We start from the raw sequence: 5432 nt of genomic DNA on the forward strand, positions 1-5432 counted from the left end.
GTGAAAGATCTGTGTGATAAGAACTTCAAGTCTCTAAAGAAGTCCGTGTTCTTAACCACAAATCCTTCTCACAAAACCCCTTGTCTATTCTATTTCAGACAAGGTCTTGAGACGAAGTATAGCCCAGGATGACCTCTGACGTGCCATCCATAGACTCCCGAGGGCTGTGACTACAGACGTGCACCAGCATGTCCAGCTGATTGCCCTGGGGTCTGCAGCAGTGGCTTCCCGGGCCTCTGTCATACAATCTCCTCTAACACACACACAGGCAGAGACTTCAGGCCACAGTGCCCGTCAGCAATCATTTCTGTAGGAAAGTAAAGATTCTGTCGTCAGGGACACGTCTCAGCTGTTTGGCATAACTCCAGGTGGATTCTGGTGGGTCTCCGCCATTATCCACAGTGCCCTAGATGTAACCAGGAAGCAGCTCTTTCATTCTGCGTAGTGAGGGGTCGGGGAAGCAGATGCTTCCTGCCTGCCGTCCTTTGCTGGAAGGTGCTGAGCTGCTGTCATGACGGGACTGGCTGCCTCACTCGTCAAGTTTGATGTAAAATGAAAGTCCTTAATCTAAAGATTCTGAGATGGGTACATTCTGAGAAGATTCTGAAATTAGTACATCCAAACATTAAGCCAAACAGCCATGTTTTATAAGAGTGGAACCCTACGAGTCACTCATTTCAAAGGATGCTCTTATCCTTGTTGGAATAGAATAAAAGCAAAACAAAAACAACAACAAATAAAAAACTAAATGGACACGGGCTGACAAGCCACCTCTACCTACCCATGCTGACCCTCAGTTGGGGATAAAGAGTGCGCCCGAGTTCTACAGAGGATGTGAGTGTGGGACGAGAAGATGCCACTTTCTTCTCACAGATTGCTTATTTATTCCAGTCCTCACCTGTAAGGACAATGGGTAATTAAGGGAACAAATTGGATCTCTGAAATGACCCTGAAGTGTGCACCTTCCTGAGGACTGAGGGTAGACCATTTCATCAGGAATTCTCTACAGGAAAAGGGACAGGGCCACTCAACCTAACAGAATATGTTCATAAAAGTGGGAGGAGGGCGCTGCCTCTGATTGACAGGGGGTGTGGTGCTGAGAACTGGATGGATTCTAATGGATTTTCTAATAGCTTTATTGGTATAGAATTTATATAAAGTACGATCACTGAAGTACAATATTGGGTCACAATCCTACTTTTGCCTTTGTGGTTCTGTTTATTCTGAACATTTCACATTCATAATCATGGAATATGTAACCATGATAGTTTCAACGTCCATCTATACTGTAGCACACACTATACATTATACTGGATATAATGGTAAATGGGATAAGAGGGAGTATGGGACTTATTAAAATCAAGGGAGAATTGGAATGACAGTGTCATTATGTGTTTGAGATGGTTCTTATACATCTAATGGGGTCATTCAGCCATATGTGGAAAAGCATGTGAATAAAGAATCTATTGGTGCCCTCAACGTGGAAGAAGAAACTAGTAATGCACACAAGCTGAAGGATGGATGTCAAGTCATCTTTACTGAATGAGAGAAGCCGGACACAGTGCATTCACACAGCATGAGTTCATTGCACAGATGCAAGTGGGTTCATGTGCAGTGTGATCATTTGTACAAACATCAACTAATATAAAGACACCAAAAGATCGGTGGTCTGGGGTTTGGTGTCAGGGAAGAAGACCCTGCCAAGGGACATAGAAATTTTTCAGAGGATGGAAATATTCTTTGTTGTGATTGTAGTTTGGTGAATATACACAGTTTTCAGAATGTGTCCACTTTGGTTGTAATACAAATTATAAATATAATATACAAACATAGTATAAATTATATTGGTAAATTGTTGTATGCCATTTGGGCTTTTTCAGATTGGATTCTGGAACCCAAGATCTTGTTGGTTGTCTTGCTGGTTGGTTGATTGCTCTTGCCTCAGACTGTAGAATGTTTATTTCAAGTGTTTCCCCAGACACTTTGTCCCGTCTGGGTAGACTGGCCCCATCTATAAGAGAGAAGAAAAAACAATGTCATTAACAGTGCGCCCTTGAGAAAGCTAGAGGTCACTGTTTTATCCCAGGATGCAAACGCCTGTGGTGGGGATGAGAAGGCAGAAGCTCTTTGTAGAGTATGGTCTGCCATGGATTCTTTTGATCAACAACTCCAGCGTAACTGTTTCAGAGAGACCTCCCTGGTCCCTTCCGCCAGAAATGTAAACCCGCAACCTGCTGCTTGCTACTTGTTCTTTTGCTTTTGTGTGCTCTCTCCATCAAGCAAGCTACTCCAGTTGTTCCTACTGGCTGTTAATAAGGGATCTTATCTCTCTGCTATTGTTATTTCTTCTTGTTCTTTTGCTTACAATAAATTCATAATAACTCACCCATTTGAAACCAAAAGTACAGCAATCATAGATCATTTCCAGTAAACAACAGGGGTCATTCATGAGAAGAATATGGAAATTTGGTCTCCAAAGGAAAGACACCCCAAGACAAAGACAGAGATTAGAGCCTCCAAGTCAGAAACACTGAAGGTTGCCAGGAGCCCCTGGGAGCTGAATGAGGCAATGAATAGTTATTCCCATAGCCCTTGGGAACAAGACTCTGCCAGAGCTGTAACCTCAGGCTCTGGCCTCCAGGACTGAGCTAGGGTGAGAGGTTGCATGCTTCTATTGTTTAACCTGTTGGGTGAAGCAAGGAAAAAGCTAAGAATGGTCTGTAAGTTCAAAATCATGGCGGTCACAGTGATCGACAAGAGCTCTCAAACTGAATGGTGAGACAGAAACCATCTTTAAGATGCTTTCCCAGGCAAATAGGGAAGAGGATACAGAGACAGCAAGCTGGCATACCCTAGGCCTGGGGTCGCAAAGAGCAACAGACTGCTGTCTAATTAAAAGTGGAAAGCAGAAGAATAAAGCAGAGGTTTATTCAATATGGCCAGGTTGGGAAGAAAAACAAAGAAATCCAGTAAGCCACCCAAGTCTACCTCTGGTTCTGAAGGGAAATCAAAATTTAACTACAGAGTCCAGGATTTCCACAGCTAAGCTTAGTCCTGGTGCAGTCAGGCCCACCATTATCTGGGTTTCAGTCTCATCCTGTAAAGGTCTCACAAGTTAGTACTCATAGTTAGAACTATGTGAAATCTCTTTCTGGGAGATAAGCTATTGTGCATGCTTGCATGCACACATGTATACACACACACACACACACACACACACACATGAATGCATGCATGCACCCACTGGCTGGCACAGCTTTCTTTTTCCAGCCAAGATTACTGAAAAAGTTCCCCCTGTCTTTGGGGTTCATTGTTTCAATAGTCTGATAGGTCGAGAGACGCAAAGATCTCTTTAGAATATCTCTATTGAAATGTAAGATTCAAGTGGTCATTGATGGCAACAATGTCTACTTTGTCAGAATTGAGAGTGGCAAATTATCCAGTATGTTCATACCTGCTCACTCTGACCTTCACAATCAAGGCTCAAGGGCTCATCTATCACTCCGTGGGAATATGCAGTGTCTGTAGAATGAAGAGAAGCAGAGAGGTGTTAGTAATTATTAAAGTGTGTGTGTGTGTATGTGTGTGTCTGTGTGTGTGACTGTGTGTGTGTGTATCTGTGTATGTGTGTGTGTTTCTGTGTGTGTGACTGTGACTGTGTGTAACTGTGTGTATATATATGTGTCTATGTCTATCTATCTGTCTGTCTCTTTCCCTCCTCTCTCTGTGTGTGTGTGTGTGTGTGTGTGTGTGTGTGTGTGTAAGGGAGGGATAGCCAGGGAAAGAGAACTCAAAGTCTTAAAACCTGTCTCCTTCGAATCCCCTATGTTGCTCCCTGGTTGTCACTTCATCTTATCTACAAGTGTCTCTTCGAACCAAAGGACATGCCTGCTAAAGCATATTTTATAATCTCTTAAGAGCTGGAGTAAGCCTTAGTGTGGCAGGTCTGCGTGTCAAATAAAGGGTTTGAGATGACAGAACAGCAGCGTCCTCTCAGAAGGTCCAGCTGAGCCCCCAGGGTGAGGGGGTGACATGCTGTGCACAGTGGCCCTCATTTGAGCAGGAATGCCGTTCAGGTGCCTGCTGTGCCTCCCTGGTGCCAGGCCCAGCTGGCTCTCTACCATTCCAGCCCTCCTTTGCCACATCAGTTTGTTCTTAATTCCTTCTCGGAAACTCTGCTCCTTTGCCGCACACCACGTGTTCAGCCAGGCCCCATCTGACAGCTGGGGCCCCTGGCGCAACCCCACAGACACCCAGTGTCCCTTTCACAGGCTCCGGTGAGCCAAGTCTACTTCCTTTACAACCCTTTTATAGGCCCTCCCATTCTGGAGCCTTGTGTGCCATGCCAATGGCTTACACACTTGATGAAAGGACTCAGGGGCTGAGAACTTGGATCAATGAGGTCTTTATTTTTGAACATCAGTAAACAGCACAAATCAGTTGAATGGGTGCAGCCCTGTTCGTAATTCCAATGCTTGCTGTGGTTTCCAGCCAGCATTAGACACACAGAGAAAGTGCTCGTTAATGCTAGCTAATGAAGAATGTGGCCCTTTTTCCCTAACTTGAACACACTCCAAGACGCTGGCCTGAAAGATCAGTGTGACACTGGAGAGGGTGAATGGGAAAATCTTTAACCTTCCTTTTGAAACAGCCCATTGACGTGGCTCTAACCACTTTCTTTCCTCTTCTTTTTGGTCTGCTCTCTGGCATTGCGGGATCAGCTTGACGCAAAATACAATCTTTTTTAAGACCCAGAAAATCGTGCCAGGACCGTTTCACTAACTGAACTACAAATCGTGTAATTAGAGATGAAAAGTCCCAGGAACCTTCAACTTGTGCCTGTGCCTTTGTCAAAGTGGACCCCTGTCACTGTGTTTTGGGGGTTGTTCTTGTCACTCTTGCTGTTTATTTGTGAAACCACTCACAGCTCATTCAGTGCCACCAGCAAGGGACATGGCCTCCTTGTTTCAACTAAAAATAGTCATTGGTGTGGTTAAAACCACAGGAAAGTAATCTTTAAAAAGATTTAAGATCTGGAGTTGTAGCTCAAGTTGTAGCTAGCTTTGCCTAGTATACTTGAGGCCATGCTGGAATAAAAGAATTTAAGACCAAACAAACAAACAAACAAACAAAATATTTAACAACAACAAAGATTGAACTTTTGTTCCTATTTAAATATAAAAGGCATAAAGGAGGCAGCAAAGCTTCACCAGGCACTGCTAACGCCTCCACACGCCCTGGTTCTGGTAAATCTCCAATCCAAATATGCCCTGGCAATGAAAACACAATTCAGTTAAAATGAATACATGCTGTGAACCTAGATTGGGCAGATCTGCCGCTACTCTGCCATCTTTTCCATGTACAAGACACCTTAGAACTTGCAGTTTCTCCAGGCAATGTGGTTTTGGCTCCTCTTTTCTTCTTCCTCCACC

At 44.1% G+C, this 5432-nt stretch overlaps 1 long non-coding RNA gene across 1 annotated transcript; it reads right to left on the bottom strand.

The window, feature by feature from the left end:
* Positions 1-1518: 1518 nt before the first annotated feature.
* On the bottom strand, positions 1519-3521 carry Gm52881. Its single transcript, XR_003956378.1, has 2 exons — positions 3455-3521; positions 1519-2011 (listed from the first exon to the last, which is right to left on the bottom strand). It is a non-coding gene; the product is annotated as a predicted gene, 52881 (long non-coding RNA).
* Between the last annotated feature and the right edge of the window lie 1911 nt (positions 3522-5432).

This window comes from Mus musculus, chromosome 6, assembly GCF_000001635.26.
Source record: "Mus musculus strain C57BL/6J chromosome 6, GRCm38.p6 C57BL/6J".
In the NCBI taxonomy this organism is placed as follows: Eukaryota; Metazoa; Chordata; class Mammalia; order Rodentia; family Muridae; genus Mus; species Mus musculus.